Here is a 24,379-nt window from a genome sequence, read left to right on the forward strand (position 1 = left end):
TCTTCTGGATCAACTATGTCCATAGGGTTTTATCTGGGATATGTTTATTTCCCTGGAGGTTGAACTTGATGGTCTTTTTTCAACCTTACTAACTATTAAACTATTAAAATTGCAATTACAATCTACACCTTCAACACTAAACCAGAAATCCCTTTAGGAATAATAATTTACTTCTGGTTCCTGAACAACAAATGCTGTCACTGTAAAGGGAATGGATCAGTGAAATATGGGAATGTTTAGGCAGATATTTCCTGACCAATCAATGCTACTTTTATTTTATAATGGATTTTAAAGAAATTATAAATGGGACCAGGTTTACTTGAGTAACACTTACTTTGCAAGCCCCAAACTTAAAGCAAACACACAGAGTAGTTGCTGTGACTTTGTTTTTGTGATTGTCCATATCGCAGAATATACAGAAGCCAGAGCCAGGCAAATAGAATTTTCAAAAGGCGATCACTGATAAAAGCTTTTATAATTATTTTTTTTTTTAATTCACATGCTGACAATGTGTATGGTATTGAAATACCAGGTACAAGTAAATATAATCCGCAGAGGAATGTGGAGTGGTATGTGTTTATACAACTTATGGCAGTTAAAATTCTTGAAGTGTGTACACAATTTCTAGAGAATGGCTCATTAACCATTGAAGAACAGAAGACCTGGAACAAAGGGAGAGAGCTTGTGTTAGATTTTATTTTCTAACCTTACAAATATGTCCGGTGTACTCTGGTTCCATCAATTCACATATCACTCAATGTATAGCATGGTCTTGGTGACCCAGAAGGATGATGGAAATCCTGGTCCAAGTAAGGAGACGCCACCAGTAGGGACGTCCGAGCTATTGGTTTTCTCATTACCAATGTCATACAATGGCTCCATTTGTGAAATAAGTAGGGTAATGCCAAAGCTTTTTGTACCTCGGTCAGTTAAGGTAAGCTCACCCCTAAAACTCTACGGGAGCCCAATTATTGGGGGGCAATTTTTAAGGAAACATTTTTACACCTTTTCTAGTTTGTCCCAATTATAAAATTGGTGATCACCTGAAAAATATGACCATGTCCAGGTTGATCAATATTTTATTAATGAAAACTTTATTGTATTGTTTGATATATTTATAAAGAGATGAACAGCAGGGCTTTATTGTCAGGTAGAATTTACCATTTTGATAGTGGAGCCACATACGCCATAACGGGGGTCAGTGGTGTTGGTTTCAAATTCAGATTGACGAACAGCAGCCACAGGAACAGTCTACAGGAAATCAGTTACTCTATTCAAGTAATTGTAAATTAATTAGTTGTCGTAATAGTGGTTTGGTGATTAAAGCCCTGATCACCATGGTAAAAAATCTGATTAGTCCCCTCCTCCTGTGTCACGGTCTGCCAATTGCAACCCCTCTTTAATGTACAGCGCTGCGTAATATGTTGGCGCTATATGAATCCTGTTTATTAATAATATTATTAATATTAATAATAATACCCTATTACTGATGGCCTAATATAAGGAGGGATTTTTTGTGCAAAAATGGGAACAAAGAAGCGGAATAATACTAATTCAACTTTGAGGAAAGTGCTGTAAGTAATTTTGTAAATCTTCTTGTGTAAACATTGTGTGATGCAATCTTATTTATTACCAAATAAACCACTGTCCACTTTACAAATGCAGAACAGAACTTCTGATGATTCCAACACTTCACAAGAAAAATATCAGCTGACAGTTATACAGTGCAGGACTGAATATGAACCCAGCTTCTAGTGCCCTGGTTGAGAAATACTCATATAAGTTAAGGTTACGGGACTTTATAAAAGCAAAAAACTCTTCCAATGGTGATTGCATTGCTGATTCGGTGTGTTCTTTATTCCTTATAGCAGGGGTGTCAAACCCTGGCTCAGGGGCCAAATCTGGCCCTCAATGTCCTTTTTGGCCCCCAAAGGAATCCTAAATATGAACTGCAGCTGGCCCACAGCTGCATTGAAATAGCGCCGCTACTACAATTCCTGGCATCACTGGCGTCTATAGACCAGCCGACTCTCTGTCTATGTGTGGCCCCGCATTGGTCTGTTTTATAGATCCAAATAATGCCGGGAATTTTAGTAGCAGTGCTATTTCAATGAAGAGGGAGTTTCAGCGGCAAAACCTCTTTGTTTCCATAGGAAAAGGGTTTATATCTAATGAGATGGAAACATTTCCTCACTTTTTTCAATAAATTTCAAGGTTGGCCCATGACTTTGTCTAGGTTTTTAATTTTGGCCCTCTGTGTATTTGAGTTTGACACCCCTACCTTATAGCTTGCTAATCTTTACCTTCACCCATTAACACAAACGCGTTTTTATAGTCTGAATTCAGGGAGCACACACAGTGCAGCCTTTATTCCTCCCTCCTGCACACACCTATTAATGCTAATTGTGGATGAGGATACAAGATGCCCTTTGTGACCTGCTGAGGCCACTTAACCCCTGTCTGACTTTTCTCCTTCATTCCAGGAAATGTCATTGGTCTATTAATTGCCTAGGAGAGGACCACACAAGGTGCTGAGAAAGGACTGATTGATTGCAATATGTGATCTGCAAAAGAAGAGCTTTGTGTAAATTATCTGAGAATATCTCAATGCCATTAACAAAAGTAACTTAAAACCAAAATCTTTGGGAACATTTGCATTAGTTTATATCTAAATCAGCAGTGATAAATCTAAATTTGAAAATAAAAAAGTTGCATTTTTAGTTTAAGGTCACAATGCCAGATATGACATAAAGCCAGAATTAGACTTTTTTGTCACCCCTCGCTCCCTGAATCTGCATGGTACCTACATGACATCCATCATTGGCATCAACCATGGGGGATGCACCAAGTATTAGATTTGCAGCCTCCTGAATATATATGGTGATGTTATTGTGTGTTTTGTCATCAAGATTTAATATGTTGACATCGTGGCTGCAATAATGGTACTTCCTTGCATACAGAAGCATTAGCACATCAACAAAAAGGAAAGCGGACATAGGATGAGCACACCACAGGAGCTCTGCGACTGCAACAGCAATTAAATGAACCCCATTCAGTCTTTCCATCCCGGTTCTGGCCAAGTTCTCATGAGACCAAACTACAAATCCTTTGCATAGTAAAGGTTTGTTGGGCACAAAAGCATAAAGTGCTCACTTGGCAGTGAATGGGGCTGTATTATTTGTTGTATTTGATCATAATGTTTTGGGGCTGCTTGCCTGTGTTGGCGGGGTAGTCATTAGGAAGTGGAATTCGTAATTCTTTAATTTTTTTTAATATCATGACATATATTTCCCTTTGTTTTTGGAGCTGGACACTTTAGGAAGGATAAAAGTATTATATAGTATAAGTACTAGGCTACAGACACATTCTAGAAAATTGTTAACCATAATGAATAATTGTGATCTACTTGGGTGAAAATCTAGCATGTATACAGCCCATGCTGTCCTTTGTCCTGGTAGATCAATGAACCCCCAACCAGGGAAGACCACCATACTTTCCAATAGGGAGGACACAGCAGGGTGCCTCCTGGCTCATCCTTCCCCCTCTCCACTTTATAAAACTGAACAGCATTGTGTGATCAGCATTTGTTTGTTCTCCTGTCACTGGAAAGATTGTTTCCAGGGACACAAATCTAAAGTGCTAATTGCAAAATTTGAATGGGATTGGTGCCCTAATTGGATTGTTTATAGTGGTGCCATTTAATGAGTCATTAATCAGTGATGTTATTTTCAAATTTAGACATATTTCTAAATATTACGGCTTCTTGGGGCATCTCAATGGTTCGGAGAGGTGAAAGCTCTGTGGAAAGGGTGAGGGGCATTGGAATGACTTATCGGGGATACCAGGAATGGGTGCAATACATAATGTTTAATATAGAAATTGACTTGGAAAGTTCCAAAAACATTTACCTCTACATGCAAAAAAAAAAACATAGGTTCATTGTATTGAATTTTAAAAATATAAAAGATTTGTACACTGTTTCCAATCCCAGATTGATACATTTGTATCACTTTGTTGTAGTTTTATACTTTGCATTGATGTAATTTGGGTTTATATTATAGGTGTCACCGGGTCTATTGCCTCATAGGGAGTAAAATTCCATTTGTAATTTAGCTAAGGACAAGAGACGGCACTCCTGCAATGATCACAGGTCTAATTTCTGTTACATAAACCCTTGGGGACTGCTGACGTCATAGGACATGTATAGTCTTGTGACAGGTGCATAGGGAGGGCGGAGGGGGAAGGGAAAGCCAAAGACGTAAGCTATACATCCGGCTATACATCAGCTGTCTGTTTTTAGTTTTCTTTTTTTTCTTCTATTGGAATGTAATGCAGCTGTTTAATTACCTTCACCTTGTGCACATGCTTTTTATTCTAGTGTCCTATGCTTTCCTAATGTATAAAAGGAAGAATGACGCTGGTTTTATACTCTGTGCCCATGTGCACATATTTTAATGCAATAAATGCACCTTTGTGTATTCTGGAATCACATTGGTTCAAATCGATACATCCAATAAGGTCTACATATAAAGGGGCAAAGTGCCTACAGACCATTTTTTTAAAAGGACTGGACTCATGTATCGGCACATTCATAAATTTGGGGATTGGCTGAAATAGTCGCCATTCTTCAGTCTGATCACCATTTCCACAATTACCATTATATATCAACAATGGTGCCAATCTCCATATTTATGAAGTTGCATTCAGCCTGATTGGCCTATTAAAAGGGTCTATGCAATGGGAAACAATGGAGAACAATTGGGTTCTTTCAAATGCCCACCTCTGCCGCTGATTAGCACTTTAGAAAGTAAATGGGCCGTATAATGCTCCTTTTTCAAGTGAAAGTCACAGATAGAAATAGTGGCCAATAGTTAAGTAAATGGATCTTCTGGTCTCCAATTTACAGATTTTATAAAAAATGTTGGCATGTTTTTAACAAAAGATCATGTTTGATATAATGCCTAAAAATCACTTAACATCATTATGTTTTTTTTTAATATATTTTATATTTTATTGGGAAATGGCATTATGATATAAAATATAGACTTTTATCCATTTATTTTTCAATTGAAAGTTACCTTTACAAAACCTCTAAAGGTAAGACTTTAAATTGGACATGATAGAAGAAACGAACACCTCGAACCGATAGAAACAAATTCCTCAGATCAAAAGAAGTGGTGCTTAAAGTGGAACCAAAGTTCCACTTTAAAAATTTGGGATCAGGTAGCGTTTTAGTGTAGTAAGGTACAGGTGAGGTCCTTTCTGCAATAAGCATTCTTACCTAATCACTTCATTCATCTGTCAAAAATCGCTGAGCTGTGCATGCCGGGGATATCTGGCACATTCCGGCTTCCCCTGCAGTTGCAGGGACTGAATTAAATCCTGCCTGCATGGAAGTTATGTGATCCCAGCCTGACCAATCAAAATAGCAGAAAGAGGAAGAGAAGAAAGAAGATGGTGGCACCTGTGATGGAACAAAGAGGGGTGAGTTTTTATGCTGTCGTATGGTGTTCCTGTTCACCTGGGTGCTCTCTTGATGTTTTGTCAATGAGCGAGCTAAGATGACTTCACCATACAATCCCTTCATGTTATTTTGTATATGTTATCCCCTGGAGAGCTGTAAATTTAAAAGGGAACTTAAGGTCCACTTCTAAAAATTTTGGCGCAGGACATTATTGCAGAATGAAACAGTTGATGTCGCTTCTGCATAAATAATTCTCACCTGTCTGATTGCTCTGATGAATGATGAGTTGCACATTTGTAGCTTAGCATTCATTGTCCAGGATACCTGGCAATTCCAGCATCCCCTGTGCATGCTGGCACGGAACAAACCCCTGCGATTCTGCATGGGAGTTATGTCAATCAAGGTGGCTGAAGATCACAACTTTTCCCACTTTAAATACTGCGAAACGCATTAGTATTCACAACTAGCAATAGAAGAATGAAAAAGATGCTTGTCCGCTGCGACAGAACGGGGACATGTGAGTATACTGGGGTTTATTTCCATGAAACGTGTTGGTATTCCCCTTATTAATATTCAGGTGCAAAACATTGGATAGATTTCCTCTTTCAATAACATTACAAGATCAAATAAATCAAGAATGAAGCAGTTATATGCTGAACTCCTAACATTCTTTGTAAACACTAAGGGTTTTTTTTCAAACTAATAAGTAATGATTTTATGTGAATATACCATATTGTTAAATATTTGTTTGTTATCCAAACACAAGGCTTTTTATCTGACAAGTATTGTGTGGATACAAAAAAAAATTGTGTTTATTTTTTCTTTTTAGGGCCAATTGAAGGTCTCATCTTTAGAGGTTCTGAAATCCTGTTCTTTTCCTCTAACACATAAATAAACATACACAAACATACAGCGACTGACATTATTTGACATACAACATACAAATTTGGACATTATTTATATAGCATGGGTCATACATATGTAAGAAAAAAAAAAACAGTTAATGCATATAAAAAATAATAATTACAATTTTAGCCTCTGACATCATTATAGTAAGGGCAGTGAAATTGGAATTTCTTTTGTTTTTTGATCAATGGTATTTTTTCTCTCCATTGGGATGCCTTGGCTTTGCATTATTAATATTGTCACAGCAGTGGCTTCCATAGCTGTATTCACAAAATGAAATGCAGACCACAAAAAGCCAGTGATTCATAAATAATGTACAAAGTTCCCAATATTTCACACCCAATTCATTAAAGACACATAATACCATAATTCCCCAAGAAACCACATGAAACTACCAACTTCAGTGACCCCATATGGGAAATACGTATTTCTGTAACAAAGTCGAATGGATCTGGGTCAGACAGATAGTTCATCAGTACTGTATAGGAATAAATTAATGACATGTAAATACTTAATGTACATTGAAAGGGAAAGAAAGAAAAATAAAGAAAGAAAGAGAGAAAAGAAAAGAGAGAGAGAAACTTGTGACATTGGAGGTTACCGTGCAACAGAAGAAAATAAAAAGACTTAAATACTGTAAATTAGTTTAATTATTTGTATCCCATAATTTTTTAGTTCTTGGAGCATATCATTATTTTGACGCAAGTTTTGTGCTAAAAACTATTCAAAATTACCTTTCATCATTAACTTTCAGGTATTCAAAGTGTCTATAAACAAAAAATCTTAAATAAAAAAAACATTCTTTGCTCATCATCACCCAAAGTACCCAAAACATAATAATAACTACATCCCGGTATAGATGCTTTCCCATATCAGCACAACATTATTTTATTTACAAGGGCTGAAAAAAGACACAGCTCCATGGGGTTATATTTAGATATTTCTATTTACCATACAGTTTTATTATAAGGTTTAGGGTTTTGCAATGTGCAGTCCCCACAGGTGGACAATGTACAAATGTCTTGATGTTGTGCATTATCAAAACTAGATCAGGTAACATTTTATCACATTACTGTCATTTGTGATGTACTACAGTTTACCTTGGGTTTTAAAAAAAGCATTGTGTCTAAAAGGAAAATCTGCATGGCAGTTAAAAACCAAATGCAATGCACACACCAATGCAGCATGCACATCAGCCCATGACACTTGAACAAGCCCCGATTGTTCTTGTCCGATAATCAGCTCAGGGCTGATGTCGGACGAGAATCTTACGTGTGTACAACACTTATCTTCCATCATCTGAACGGCTGACCTGGCGGATCAACAGACGATGGATGACGAACGATCGTAATGAAATTGAAGGGAGAGAGAACACAGCGGGGTGCCTCTCCATCGTTCTCCCCCTTCCCTCTCCATAGAGCAGAGCGGTGCTCGTTCACGCATTGTGCAGTCGTTGGAAAGGATCATGAAAGATCCTTTCCAACGACAATTATTGCACGTGTGTACATAGCCTAAGGTCACATAGTAATGCAGCTCTGCCGACAGTCTTTTGCATAATTTCCCCAGGGTTTATTTTTGTTTACTTTCTTTTATTGGCACTTTATACTTTTAATATCCAATACTGGCAATTAGGAATAATAATTCTTATACATGACTCTTATACAGGGAATATGGTTGATGGATGATGAATGAAGTATCTTGTATTTAGTAAAATTAGATTACAGGCTGCACATTCATTCTGTTACTCAGTATACTGTATGTGGCGTGCTTTTCATTATTTTTTATAAATAAATAAACAATGCATGTCTTTTACCTACTAACACCTACCAAGGATCCAGCATTGCCAGGGCGGTTGCTGCAGAAATGTGTTATATGAGTGTCTGTGCTGCTACGTGAGGGAAGGCATGCACAATTTTGAGGTCTCCCCTCCCCACCCTAACCTGTGACTTAATCATAGAAAGCTGCAGAGATGAGAGCTCAGGCGGCATTACCGGCTACAGATTGGAGTGTAGTCTGTGCTCAGCAATCATTCCAAGGGTTGTTTAGTGTCACATGTAAGGATGCCCAGCAACGAAAAGTGATGATCTCCATACAGATATAAATGCCCCAGCTAGGTTTTACCAACCCATAATGACCTCCATAAAATAGAGATGGCTGATTGCAATATACGTCACAGTGCTGGACCATGGCTGCAAATATTGTACTAAACACCAATATCAATTTATAACATGATAAATGTAGTCAGTGATCAGTTTGTGCTATCCAAGGAGCAGAATATTTAAGTATATTATACCTTTCACATAATGAGCAGTATATTTACATTGTATGATTGCAACCTCTTGCCACTACTGTGCTGTGCCAGCTACCTTAAATGACCTACAGGATATCAGATTTACAATTATATGTTGGCACAACACCAGATTACAGGAAACCAGATTTACCACAGGGTGGTCTGGTGTAAAAAGGGTTCTTATCTTGCAATGATTTCCCAGACCCTGCCTGCCATTTGAATGATACCAAGCTATTGTATGCAAAAGCAATGGCAAACACTTTTTATTCAGCTGTTAGTCTCCATTGTTTCTATTGTGGTAGCTAAGAAAGACTTTTTAAATAGGGTCATCCTTGGTGGCCAGGCTGGCCCATCAGGAAACCTGTTAAACTCTGTGGTTAATCCCTGTGATATGCCCAACAATGGGTTTTTTGCCATGTCGGTGGTGATGGGACAGACGCCTGGCGGACTGCTGGTCTCCATCAACCTAAAAAAATGTGCTATTGTTGCAGAAATGTCTTCTTGTAGACCATGTCACTTGGGTCTCCTGTCCAACCCTTCTCACTCTAAGGCTACGTACACACATGCAATAATTATCGTTAGAAAACGAACAGTTAACGACCGATCAACAATTATGCTTGATTGTTTTGAACGATCGTATTGTGTACGATTTTGTACATGCTATAATGTTACAATCGTTCAAATATAATCCACCAATAATGTACACATACTAGATACGATCATTTGAAGGATGCAGGAAGTGACGTGTACTAGGGAAAGTGTACTGCAGAACAACCCACAATCACCAAATGACTGTACACACAATAGATAGCGAATGATTGTCACCCAATCAAATCCACCGGGATGGTCGTTCTTTTCCAGCAACATTCCTTGTTCATCGGCGTCATTGGCCAGTCGTTGGACGATTGGCCGTTAATCGTTCGTTTCCAACAATAATTTATGCATGTGTGTACATAGCCTAAGTGCACCTGAAACACACCTTGATCATCTTACTGCTTCCTAATACCTGTACAAACAAACGTACTTAGGGCGCAATTCTTGGAGAATTAGTGCAGATTACTGGACATTAGACAAAGTTGTTTACTATTATGCATCTGCTTTCCAGTGCATGACTCCTGAACTGTTTTTGCAAATAATACCCAAAGGTGCAAAATTTTCTAGAATACTGACTGATCAGAGTGTGAGGTAACATTAAAATTAGTATGGGTTATTTGTATATATCAGTGAGGTCCGGAATGCTCAGCTGACCTTAGGTCCTATTCACATTGTTCTAGTCCATTTCATGCTAATATTACTGTCTCATAAGAGGTATATTGACTTTTTTACTTTAGAAACAAGTATGTCCGCAAGTCAATTGCAATAATATATAGTCCACATAGAGAGCTGCTGTTCTTGTTTGGTAAATGTTTATCTTTACATTGAGTTTCAGCCCCTGAGAGCTTGGCTCTGGTAATTTTCAGTGCAGAGCTCTGAACACTACAATCAGTGCCAATCTTTCTCTAACAAAGTGTCATAAAACATTAGGGTTCCTCTATGGGTTTCTAGGGGATAATTGAGCAGTGGAGGGTTGACCTCCCATTTGGGGCATGGGTTGGTGGGGCTATTTAGATCTATTTCATTGTCTGTAAGTGTTGCATTCTTCCTGCTGACCACCACTGTTGGGGGACTAATCTTTCCACTGACTTCCAATAAATGGTGCATTCTTTAGACTGACCACCAATATTCATTAAACATATAAGTAAAGAAGCATATTTCGCAAAAACTCATAATTTTGGATCTTCTCCTCCCTCTTACAACCATAGTCAGGAGGCACCATTACCACTGCTCACCAATGTAATGAATGGGTTAAAGGAGAGGAAGGAAGTGTGGATTGTGATTCCTGGCTGTAGGCTTTACCCCTTGTTTGCACACTCAACTCTCCTGCTCAGGGATGACTAAACTTTTACGTAGTGCCAGAATCTCCAGGTAAAGAATTTTACTGCTATTACCTCAATCAAGGATATATTTCTTACCTAATGTTCTCTATAGAGTCCAACTTTCCTTAGGACAGCAACCATAAACTGGTTAATGATTTATTATCCATTTTAGTCCAAATAAGTGTGTCCAGTGCCATTGTTCCATTGGTGGAAACCTAGTAGCACGACACTACAAATAGTCAAATGTATCAATTGCACCACAGGAAGTGCTAAAATATGGCAAAAAGCCAATTATCAGGGTACATTTTGAGTGGCTATCCAATAGCCGAAGAAGATCACTCTGGCATGGAGTAGGAGTGGAAAATGGCAGCTTCTAGGGATGCATTTGTAATGGGTTCCTAGACCTGTCATTGCTGCCGGTCTAGATAAGTGTGTTATAACTGGTATGGTGAAACCTCACTTACACCAATGACATTTTAGATCCACTTTAAGCCATCCCTTCCAGTATTTTAGTGGACTGGCTGGTTAAGTATTTACTTAACCAGGCAGTCCATGTTCAGATGTGGGATATGTTAAAGATAAGTTTGGACAGATAGACTTATGGTTCTCCAATAAATGTAGTGAAATATGTACTTTTAAAGCAGAACTAAACCCTGGGTATATTCACCTGCCCCTGTTCCATTGCGGGCCCCGCTAACTTATCCCTTCTTCTCTTCTCTTTCATCAGGGTGATGTAACTTCTGCACATGCACACATGAGTTCATTCAGTTCCAGGGCCACAAGGGAAGGTGGGATCCCCCAAACACTGAGCATGTGCAAATTTTTAATTTTGACAATCTGGCAGGTAAACATACTTATTGCAGAAGGGACATTGCCAGTATGGGGCCTAATGTTTACATTGAAACTTTACTTCCACCTTAAGGTTTTGATTTATTTTACCATGGGACACAGTTTACTCCGAAAGAGGTAACGCCTTGCTGATGAATAAAATACTTAGAAGGCAAGCTTAATAAAAAGTCAATAAATATAATGGAGGCTTTGTGCCTACGCACAGCTCTTGTTGTACTTTGGTGTAAAACAAGACTAAACTTTCTCTAGTAGAAACAAATTGCAATTCATGGGAAGTCCAAACTCCTAATTAAGAGCTTCTAGGAGTTTTGTGTAGTATCACATTACCCTCACTATTGTCTCTCTTTATCTGGAACATTTCTGATTATTTAGCCCATGTATTTTTTAGATGTCAGTAAACGTCTACATTACAAATATGCTTGGAAAGTAGCTTTTGTGAAAGCTCACCTGTCATAAGAGAAATATAACACCTGCTAGTGCTAACTGGATGCATGCAGCCAAACAAATTAAAGTAAAGGCTGGAATTCCTTTTGTCCACACTTGTTCTAGAAGATAATTTAGGTACTAGAGGCAAAACATCAGCATGGCAGTTGAACCAAAGGGATTTTTAGAGTGTTAGGTTTTAAAATCATTCTAGGTTTTTTTTATTAACAAAAAAATCGTAGCTTGATGCACCATCTCCACATGTCCACCACCCAAGGCCTTGGAGCCTCCAAGACCCCTATGCCCCATGATTACCCATATGTCCAACAACTCCATCTTCCAGGACCCCAGTTTATCTAACACCGCCACCTCCCATACATCGTCTACACATCTAAAGCTCAATATTCCACGACCACTTGCAACCAACACCTCCACCTCCCATTGCCATCCCATTTCAATATCTCTTCCTCCCATGACTGCTTCCATTTAGCTGACCCGCATCCTATGAGCTTTACAAAGTAACACCTCCGATAATCATCCATCTGCCATCACCTCCACATATCAAATAGCCATTCATGATCACCTTCATCCAATGCACCCACTTTCTAAGATCTCACCATACGCAACATCCAAATCTCTCCCACCATTCTCTACCTTCCATGACCACTCACATTTAGAAAACCCACTTGCCTAGGTGAAATCTCCCCCTGTTACCAGTGTAAGTGTTATAGAAACAGAAAGTGGTAGGTTTTAATGGTCGACAGAGTACCACGGGAAATCCAGGTATGGAGACTTATAGTCAGGAATCGCTAAAACAACTGAAAAGCCAAATAAATATCCATAACTAAAAAATCAGATTTTCTTGGATTTACTAGCGTAATCTAAGGCTGAGTTACTTATTTGTAAAAGATTTTTAGATTCTGCACGTAAAGCTTAGAGCTGGAGGGATTCCAAGAAACTGATATCCAAGGTGAGTTCTACTACTTAATCTTGTAATTATGCCCATGCTTGGCACTGGGAATGTGTGCTTATATCTGGAATTAGGGATACGCCTGAGCATTTATGTAATACTGAAATTTCTGCTGCACTCCACCTAAATGCTATCATCCTTCTATGGCGTGACAGGCATGTGCAGTTGGGTAAGATAAGGAGTGCACACAAAAAGGTGATCCAAAGCACATTGTTCCTAGCATAATTGGGAAAGATGGAATTTTCCTGAAGTGACTCATCTTGCATTGGTTTCACCATTTTAAATAAAAGGTATCAATCCATAAACAAGCTTACAGATAGTCAGGCAATACTACTTCAATCAAATTCATTGTTTATATGTGGATAATGGCAATGTCATTTATCCAGAAGAACGCCATGAAAACACCCATGACATTTTTTCATGGCTTGGTGTGGCATTGGTTGAGTGTTCCTAGATGCCCTCTAGCAACTATGTGTTTTAAAGGTATTTGTCATGTACCATTGACACCCAAGGTTATAAGGGTAGCCTCTATTGCTCATCACTCCCCGGTGGTCTTGATGCCAGAAGGGCATGACTGCCATTATAAGCAACACAGTTAGCAAGCCAAGGTTGGCAATGAGTTGGCAGGGGAGGTAGACAGAGATAGGTAGGTTGAGTAACAGGCAAAGTTAGGCAATGTAATGGTACAAGGCCGTAGGCAACGCAGGTCCAGGAATGAGCCAAGGTCATCTATGGTTAGATAGAGTCCATGTAAAAGCTAATTCAAAGAACACATTCATAGTACAATCTGGGCACCACAAGTATTCCAAAACATAGGTCAAGTTGGGTGCATACAGAGCTGAAGACCAGGCATGGGGTGCATTTAAATAGGCCACTTGGCACCATTTAGGTGTGCGTGCATGCATATGTTTTTGCATTGTCAACACATACCTGCAAAGGTATGAAGGCTGCTCGAGGCACTAGAGTATGACAACACACCAGTCTACAAACACACATGCACATTAGCGTGCCTGAACTATTGAAAATGTTGTTTCCTATTGTATTATTCAAATGTTGGTTCACAGAGCATTGTGGGAAAGGCAATGTATTATAGGTAGGTGAACTCTTTAATAGCACAACAACAAAGTAAACCTTTTGGTTACTTTATGAAGAGCTGGTATTATCTCCTCACAAATTTATAGTCTACACAAGGAAGTCTGTCTCCTCTTTTACTGCAACTTTTAATCCCCAATTTACCCAGCAGAATAAAAATACATACCATAATTTTTCCTTTGCAGAGTGCAATATTGGCCTTTTTTATTTTATTTTTTTGCCAGTCCTTTAGATGTAAGGAAGCCACTTCTATTGCTTTCCCGTACAATGTCTGAGCCCACAAAACACTATAAAAATTATGAAGCTGATGCTTGGATGTGTATAAAACGCCCAATCTCACGTATGCCAAGCATGCTGAAAGGGTGTTAATTGGATTCACAAATGCCTAGTAAATACCTTTTCTAGTGTCTGCCTGAACAAGCCTTAACAGAAAAAGACAAGTTATGATTTACTTTGTAAGCCTAAATAATATTTTTCTTCCTATGCCAACCTTTAGGTTACTGCTTCTTTTACAAATAGGACTCCTTAACCCCTTGCTAGAGTCTGCCTTTCATAGGACAAAAAGAAATGTGAGTACATTTTGTGTTTTGTGTTTAATTTTTTAATGTTTTTTGTAAACTCTAATATACTACTGTTAATAATTTTCAGAGCACAAAAAATAATTAGGAGTGAAGAAGAGGAGATTTGAATGGAGGCAATACAGATATATATCGGAAACCAACAAGGTCACCGATGTCTCGTGAGTAATTTGTACTAAGGCAACGTACACACTGAAGAATACAAGAACAAGAAAAATACAGGACTTTAACGGCAGTGGATTTATAAAAAATTGTCATATACCTTTTATTTCCTTCATTAAGAAACAACAGTTAAAAAATATACATGGCTTTTCCCTTATGCCAAGTTTCAGAAAGTTGTGTGTTCAGAAAGAAGAGTTAATCAACATTGTTAGCATACATGGGCTAGATACATTGTACACATTACATATGATGAGATCATCCGACGCGTTTCCCAGACTGTGTCCGCTTCCTCAGGGATGTAATTGGTACAGCTAGTAGGTGTTTCAGCACTACAACATGTACAAAAAACACGATAAGTACAGCTCTATTTTATAGCAGGTACAGCTCTATCATATACATCAATTCTTCAATAAAAGCAAATTATTCTGTACATATCAAAGGATGTTGCATTCACCGGTATGCTTACTCTCTTGGTATGAAGGTAGGCAAAAGGCAGAATTAAAAATCACAACACACAGAGATGGCGGTATCTCTTATATGTTCTCCAATAATATTCAGTACTTCTCCAGATAATATTGGAAATACTCACTCCATTATGGAGTGATAATAAATAATTATCTCCAAAAACTAGATTTAATCACTGTATGGAAAAAAAAACAACAAGCAAATAGGTGAGATGTCCAAAATTCTCTCTATACATGCATTTACATACATATATATATATACATACATATATGCACCCATATTCACTTTTATATCAATATATGCAACCCCATCTGTCCTATGTTATTTTTCTGGAAGTTACAAAGCTGGTTTTAGGTACCTATGATTATAGGCAGCGTACACATGTAAGATGATTCTAGCTCAATATGATCGGTCGGGATTGTCTTGGGCAAGAATCTGACATGTGTACAGCAATCACCTGGTGTCGTTAATCGGACAGATCCATGAAAGACCAACGGAGAATGATGAGCGCTGTAGAAGTCAAAGGAGAAGAGCACATTGGGATGCCATTTGCTCCTACCCCCCCTTCCTCCGTCCATGGAACAGAACTGTGCTGTGTGCATAGAGCTGGTTCCATCATCATCAGTTTTTTGTTGCTAAAATGAACAGGAAAGATCATTTCCAATGATTGTCAAGGTGCTGAGATGTTAGCTTGGTCAAAATTTTAGAAAAGAAACTAAAACAATGGCATACCCATCAATTGGGTGCTCAACTTTAAAACTTTAGTTTTAAATAAAATACTGAGATTTACAAATGAAGCAAACAAAACTTCCTGGGAATTCATTCTGAGGCAAGTGGGGCTAAAGTCCCACTTTGAACATTGGCAAATCAGGCCGGTGGTTATTGCAAAAAAAAAGACAAGAGATGACCCTTCCGCAATACCTGCTCTTACCTGCCTAACCACCCACTTGGTGTCAAATTTTGCTAAGCTGCACATTCCAGGGAAACCCAGCAATCCTGACTTCCCTTGCACGTACCGGGAATAAATCATCCTGGCCAATAAAGATGGCTGAAGATCATTTTCAGGAAGAAAGGAAGAAGGAAGATGGTGGTGCCCTGTGACATGGAAATGGGTAAAGGTAAGTATTGCGGGTTTAGTTCTGCTCAAACTCTGGGCAGCTACCAATACAGGTAATGGCAGGCTAGAGAAGCTGTTCTTAGTTTATAGGGAACCTTAGTTTCATACAGGTTTCCCAAAGTTTCATACAGGTCTCCATGAAGGAATGAGATAACAACTCTAAATATGTTTTTCCTAATCTGGGGCCTAAAAGAGAAAAATAATTAAACATTTGCAAACTGACCACAGTCTCTAGAATAAAACCAAATGCAGAACCAAAAACTCACAGCACTCAGTTGTCCCACAAAGATATTGAGCTGCAGTGCAATGCAAAAGCACATTTTCCCAGTTGTCCTCTGTCCTGTTCAATTCTAGGTTTATTTGGGATTTCATTTTTAGACATACTTGTAGTCTTTTGGAGTTTTAGAATATTAGCCATTTAATTATATATTGTATGCAATTGTTTTTATAAATGTGCACATTGCCAGTACTGAGAACATTCTATGAATAAAAAGAAGCTATTAAACATATCAGCATGCCAAAAATGAAAATGCAGCCTGATTCTGTAAAGGCCTCTGGATAAAACTTTGTATCACTTAGATGGATAGATTGTATTAACAACAATCTCGTGCAAAAAGTCAACCATGCCTGAAAAGATTAGTATAAAAATGTGCTGACCTGAATAACGCATGGCCTTTGACCTTCAGGATTTTTGGAAATTTACAGTCACGTCTGTGTGATTCTCATATGAATAGAAATCTGTTTCTAATGGTTCTAGTGTGACAATGCTAGGCCCCAACTATTATTACTGCAGACTTCAGAGTCACGCAGGTCCTTGAAAAACTGAATTTATTGGGCCACCACCAACAGATGGAAAGCTATAAATTAGTAAATGTTATCCTGGAATCATTGACCCTTTAATAAAAGTGATAAAAAAGTTTTACTCTGGTCAGGGATCCACCACTGCTAAAAAATTGCTAAACCACTATCACAATGTAGTATATCAATCCAGTATTTAAAAAAATATAATAAATGGGTCAAACACTTATTAAGCCATGTGGCAATCTGGAGGACCAAGGCCTATTATTTCTGGACTGCAAAATGAGTGGTCCATTGCTGTCTGGTGACATTGACACAACTGGTTGTCCATTGGTAAGGTCCTCATACATTACCGAAGACTTGAAACCACAGGAAAAGGCTTCAGCACAAATTATAACTTTGTATCACTTCCCGAAATTGTGCTATTGACGGGTATGTGAATGCAGATCAGGTGAGAATATAAGGGCATTGGAAGTTTTTGAATACATTTTTGATGGTAGTGGGGTAGATAGAATGGATTATTAGAAGGCTGGGGTAACATGTACTTAGAGTTTAGCTTAGTAAGAGAGATTCAATCTCTCAAAGACAAAGTGACCCTAAAGCAAGCAGCATCTATTGTTGGGAATCATAGAATGATGAGCAAACTAAAAGATCTACTAACTCACTGATCATTGAACTATTCAGATCAACCACTGATAAGAGAACAGTCGAATGTTAATACTTGCGCTTGGTCCAGTTTGGTCAGATACCAACTAGTTTATTGAACATGGATGGCAGACCACATCCAAGATAAAATCTTGATTGGTTACCGCAATTTAATTCAGTTAGGGGCTTGTATTCATTTTAAAGACATCTTTTCCCTTCCTCTTTAAAATCCCAAACACACAATCATAGAGCATTAATTTGTAATTTGACCAAAATTTATAAAGACACCACCCAAGCCAAGAGTCCTCAAGTTCGGTGAATCCTGTAGACACGCTTTACGGAGTACATTAAAAACTGGTGCTTTTCATGTGTTATCTTAATACAGTACTCAGGAAATCCATTAGGATTACGTTTTAATAGTATTTTTAGCCATACATTTTAACTGCTAGGTACACAGAAAAGGGTGTTGCAATGGGTACCAGCAGCATGCAGCCATCCTGAGAGAAGGATCTATACAAAGCAATACAATCATCAAGTCTACATTCACATGTAAAATGTACTACGCATGCTGATGATTAAGTTTGTGTATAGAGCCATATATCAAGTTGCTGAGAGTACTTTGTGCACTTTAGAAAGGCATTCTAAGTGTGACCTTTAACTATTAATGTGTAACCCATTGTACCATCTATAAAATCACATTTTCTTTGATTTTACCAGTAATATTCCATTTGCTTATCTTTAATGGAATAACATTTTCTAATCTATACCCAGTCCATTTGTAAAGCCTTGCAGTGATAAAGAGTAAGGCCTGCAGCCATTTAATGGATAAGAAAAGCAGCACGGTGGCTGAGGCATAACTAATAGCACCACAAGAGTGTTTGCTCTTGTATTTTATGCCAGCATCAATATTTGTGCAGAGGTTGATAAGAGGATCACCTGAACATGTACGCCATTTTACCATATGTTGCACTCTTCTATGGCTGTTAACTGCATGCTAATCCTCAAGACATGATGCAAAGCTGAAAAAGATGAGGACAAAATAAACAAAGGGCATTCAAGTTTAAGTCTGTCAACAGTGTGACATCAAAATGTCAGTTTGCCCTTTTGATGGCTAATCACACAACTACAAGGCACTTTTTCTATGTTTTTATAGCTATATAGCTAATTTCTTTGTGATCAAGGCCGCTCATAGACTAAAGCTACATGCACACTCTAGATCAGGGGTCAGCAAACTTTTTTGGCTACTAGGCCATTTCAGGAGGTCAAGAAGGCACACTAGGCCGGACTCTCTCCCGAGTCCCGCGCTGATGGCTCTGCCCCCACCAGGAAGGGAAATCGGAGGAGAGGGAATGTCCCCTTACCCCGGAGGCCGAAGTGTTAATGCTGGCTGCGGTAAGTAGGGAAGGGAGGGTTAACAAGAAGGCTCAAGAGCTGCATGCGGCTCCGGGACTGCGAGTTGCTGACCCCTGCTGGCTGGTATTAGGCTGATTGTCCGGGGGGTACAAATACTGGCTAGGCCGTATCTGGAGTTTGCCATCCTCTGCTCTAGATGATCATCGATCAAGATCAATGGTCAGGATCATCTAGGACAGGCATGGGTAAACTATGGCCTGCGGGCCAAATACAGCCCTTTGGGCTTTTTATTCTGGCCCATCAATTATTGGTACAAAATTGTCCACTGGCTAAAAAGTTTGACCAACAACATTGTTTCCATTGAAATGGAATGCAATTTGAAAGTGTTTTCTTTTAGTTAACAGCTTTTACATGTTGTTTATATAAAATCTTACAAACGCTCTCCATTTGTCTGATATTGGCCTGGCCCATCTCTCAAATTTTAATACTCATTGTGGCCCCTGAGCCAACAAGTTTGCCCACTCCTGGTCTAGGGTGAAAATCAAGCATGTGTACAGTGATAACCCAATGTTATTCATCAATGCATTCTGTTGGACTTAGTGGGGATCATTTTCTTATGAAGAAAATCACAAATGGGTGCCACCAGCTCATCCTCCCACTTTTTTGGGGTTAGTTTCATTTTAAATGTTTGGTTCAGTGCTATAGTGAATTGTGTGTACCAGCAACTTGAAGTCCACATAAGTCTTCTGAGTACAGAAAGAAGCAAATGCAACAGACTGGAGTGTACTGTGCCATTTTGTAAAGCTTGACTGCATATATGCTTTTGCCAGTATTTCCCAGGGACTGACACTCCTGGTAGAAGGGACCCAAGTGGAATTACTATATTTGATCCAGCTCTACTGCCTTTCTAAAGTGACCAAGTCTCCTTTGTCTATCAGACTGCTATCCCCTACCAGCTATAAAGATTGGCATCAGTGCCTGAGCCCCAAACTTATACCGAGAGCCTTACATTGTCTCACCACTACTAGTTGCAACACATTTGACACTATGTAGACATAGAGGTGGCAGAGCCCTTATCAAAGGGCCCAACTCTTATCTGGTTTTAGAGTTATTTCACACTGCTGTCAAGGGAATCAAATTATCCTGTTGTGAGGTGTTCTCCAGAATGTGCCACCATCTATGCAAATTTCCATATTTTGTGCCATGTGCAAATTTAGATTACATCATCAGAGGTGTTATTGTCAAGTGACATCTAGAAAGGTCTGGTAACCCCTCTTATCTTTTCTTCACTCCTGCTAGTTTAGCTTCCAGACTCCATAGGTCATGCTCTGAGCCCCCTTCCCGAAACATCTGACAGGAACCAGTCCCCCAGTTGCCCATCCCTTGAAAATCCCTTTTGTGCATGAAGGTAGGGGAGCTACAGTTGATTTAAAGGTTACTTGGGCTTCCTAACTCTTTGACTTTGTAGTTCTGTTGTTTGCACCTTTTATATCTGTCCTATTTATGGAAAATTGAGAATGCCACTGCTTAAAATTGAATCTTCAGGATCTTCCACCTCCACCCTACTAAATGCATATCCGCCTACCAAGGCAGAGAATGGAAATGGTAACACTTTAGAGGGAGGTGATTGAACTGCATTGGGCCTACAAGTCCTGGGAAAAGGCAAAGTGTATTCCAAAAAGATTTCTCCCCGACCTCAACAGGTGGGCTTCTGAATAAATGTAGTTATCTGAAACCAAGGCATGATTGTTTTCTAGTGCATTTCCCTTGGGGTTATGTGCACCCTTTCAAGTTACCTCTTAGAATAGTAGCCCCAGTGGTAGCTCTACTATACATACTGGTCACCCCCAATTGTGTGCTATTGCGGTTCTTTCCAGTAGTCCCGACTGTTGTTCTGATCTCTTTTGGCCAGTGTGTTCCCACAAGCTCAGATTGCTAGGAATGAATGCTCAACCCACAAGGAAAGAAGCTGAGCCTAATACTGGGCTGGGGATACATTTCCATTTTCATTATCCTAGGAAGGAGAGATCTGCAGACTACCTGGGACCATAGGAACATCTTTCAGGTGATGGTATATCCAAGAAACAGGTGGCTAGGTTCAACGATTTAGCTTTGAAAGCATCTAAGGTCTCATTTATAGTTTCTTACATTCTATGTCTTCCTAGACCTCTTGGGAGATTGTCTTCTTTTTATAAATGACCACACAGCACTAAATTTTAAAGTATGTTGTGTCAACCCTACCACTTTATTTTGGATGCATCACAACGGATACCTCTTTGACCTCTTCACATTTACTCTCACCCAGCCCCAGCCCTTTCTTGTGCCTTAGACATATTTAGCTTACAAAATATCTGACTAAGCAAATAGTAATTTGTTCACTTAAGAAACAGATATAGCAAAAGACATTAAAAGGTATATTTAGCAGACTAAAACAGAGAAAGTTGAAGGTACTTTTTACAATTATCAGCACAACCAAGGTTCTGTGAAACCCTGGGATTCCTTCACAGGTTGCTGGGAAGCCCAACAACCTCTTGTGCAATGAGCTATTTGTGACTCTCAGGTCAGTGTAACTGACACCAATGATCTTTTTGGCTATCTGTGACATTCTTCCCAAAGGTCAGCAAAAAAGAGTAATTCTTCTAACTGCCCATTCACTAATGTACTGTAAGCTGTGGATAAATTAATTATAGAAGTGGTTCCCCCATGTATAAAAGGCTGAGAAACACTGAGCTAAACAGTACAGCAAATAGCAGATCCTAACACTTCAAATGTCATCAAATAAACATTCCATATTTGCAGAAAAAAGTTGTATACAAACTTGACTACTACAGTAATCAGTCATTGTGACAGAAATAGGAAAGGGAAATGACAGGATCACAAAGTATGCACGAGGATAGCTCTGTCAATGGCAGCCAAGAAGTATGCATGATGTAAAGGCCAAGGGGACACTTTTACAATGGGAATCATACAACTATGTGTCATGTAAAGGCCACAGTAGACTGACAGCAGCAGGCTGCAAGTAAACAGTCTTACAAAATGCTAAATACAAGTTCTCAAAATATAAATCACAACACCTATGTCCAAGGTCATGGAAGTCCTCTTACTGTATATAACTAATTTAAAAGCTTTAATCAACTAGGCCCAGTGTGTGTGTTTGCTCAAATTTCCTCTTTTAAAAGTAAGATCTTTGGTATGCATGAATGTTAGTATTGTATTTCTGTTTTCATAGGTTTTTGGTGAAGTAGTGATGATTAGCACATTTTTCACATTTGCAGATTGGGTTGAGCAGTGTTACCATATAACCTGTGTAAGACTTATGACACCCGATTCTGGTTCTGTCAATGCAACAAGAAGAAAGAAGAAGAAAAAGTGCTGAAAGGAAGGGGTATTAATCTGTACCTGTTACTTTACCCTGGATGGGAGGTTAAGGCTTATTTTAAATGCTCCACTGCACTCCCAACCTCTCCCGTTCAACCATATGAGTGTTGGTTGGAAACAATTTTGTGAATGTGTTTTTAAGCAGTTTTGTTGGTTTGTGGTTCAGTTCATTGGAGTGATATTTAGTTTCCAGCCTCCCTGGATTGGCCAGCCGCTTCCATTGCCTTGATTAGGGACATGTTCCAACAGAAGTGAGCTGTGAGGACCTGAGTAGTAAGGATTGGAGATGGCCCACCATATATTATTGTGGTGATCTATGGAAAGAATGTTTCCTACATTGCTGGTCTTTGGAAAGTTTATCTCCCTTACAGATAGCCAAAAATTTCACAAACTTCTCATTGCTCAAGGAAATCCAGCAACCTCTACCCTAGAGTTCCACATAACCTTGGTTTTGCAGTACGGTGAACGGCACCTAAACTGCACTCAACCATTCAACAAATGGTCAAATGGTGGTTGATTCCTAAAAATTGCTCCTGGGTGCATATAGGGGCACCCAGGAGTGGCTAATCAAGCAGTTTTTCAACCATCTGAAAGAGGCCTAAGTGTTCAAGTTTCTGTAGATAATTATTTTGAACAACTTCTAGGGAAACTGCATATTTTTCAAATATATATAGTAACATACAGTTAGTCAGGTCAAAAAAAGACAGAAAACCATCAAGTTCAACCACTAAGGAAATAAACATACTACAAACCAGCTCCAACATGGGGAAAAAATTCCTTCCTGATTCTGTGAGGCAATCGGATGCTCCCTGGATCAGCAATCTCTGCTATCTTTACTTTAAAGCTGTAATCCCCATTTATATTCTGTGTTTCTAGAAATCATCCAGCTTTTTTTTTAAAACAATCTATAGAACTTGCTGAAAGTACTTCCTGAGGGAGCCGATTCCACACATTCACAGACCTTACAGTTAAGAATCCTTTCCTAATCCTCCAGATGCAAAGAGCGCCCCCCTTGTCCTTTGTAACAATCTTAAAGTGAATAATCAAAAAGAGACTTCTCCAAATGGACCATTTATATATTTATACAGGGTGATCATATTTCCCCCTTAAAGAGGAATGAAAATGAAAAATGCCCAATACAAAAAAATACATTTACCTTCAATCCTGCAACGCAGTCAGGCGATCCGTAGGTGTCTTCCATCAGGTCCCCCGTCATCCTGGTATCCATCCCCAAGCAGGCGTGCTGGGCGCCCCCATCCTTGCCTCTTCTTCTGGGTTCTTCTTCCTACGTCACCCGACCCAGGTGTGAAATCGGGTGGTGTAGGTTGAAAAAAAACTTGGAGATTTCACTGTGCATGCGTGAGATCAGCTCGGGCATGTGCAGAAGGAGCACCCAAGAGCCTTCCGGGATGCGCAACGTAGGTATCCCAGGAGGCTTTGCGCTTAGGCGTTAGAGAATTAGGGGGCAGGGCGGCACCCGTTTCTTTAAAAAAAAAGTGTGTTGCACTTAAAAAAAATACAAAGAATTTTTACCTTACATAAAAGGGTTGTCTACCCTTCTATGTGAAAAATTTAATTTCTGAAATTTCTGAGTTTAGGTACGCTTTAAACACTTCCTCTAAAAGGAGAATTAATTCATTTAGCTAATATCTCCTCAAGCTGAGCTCTTCTATTCCATTGTAACTAAAAACCATCAGTGTCAAACTCCTAATGTTAAAATCAAACCTATAGTAAAATGTGACCTTGTGGCCGTATTGAGGACTGGATGTAAGAATCATATGAATTAGGAACCCGCTGTGCAGGGGATTGTTCTTGTGTAAGGAAAACTTTAATCACATGATTTTTTTATTGAAATCAGAAATATAGAAATAATATAGGCATTTTTTTGCCTAATATGTTTTTTAACTAGCAAGAATATCTGAATTAGGGTAAACCCTTGTTTATCAAATAATGCAAATAATTATCCAATAAAG

General features: G+C 38.9%; 1 long non-coding RNA gene across 1 annotated transcript in view; it reads left to right on the plus strand.

The window, feature by feature from the left end:
- LOC140322224 (uncharacterized) overlaps window positions 1-15,899 on the plus strand; it is a 33,054-nt gene extending 17,155 nt beyond the window's left edge. Inside the window, exons 3-4 of the long non-coding RNA XR_011919183.1 lie at window positions 14,407-14,479; window positions 14,559-15,899. This is a non-coding gene — a long non-coding RNA (uncharacterized lncRNA). The remainder of the gene's footprint in view (window positions 1-14,406; window positions 14,480-14,558) is intronic.
- The last annotated feature ends 8,480 nt before the right edge of the window (window positions 15,900-24,379 follow it).

Source organism: Pyxicephalus adspersus, chromosome 2, assembly GCF_032062135.1.
Source record: "Pyxicephalus adspersus chromosome 2, UCB_Pads_2.0, whole genome shotgun sequence".
In the NCBI taxonomy this organism is placed as follows: domain Eukaryota; kingdom Metazoa; phylum Chordata; class Amphibia; order Anura; family Pyxicephalidae; genus Pyxicephalus; species Pyxicephalus adspersus.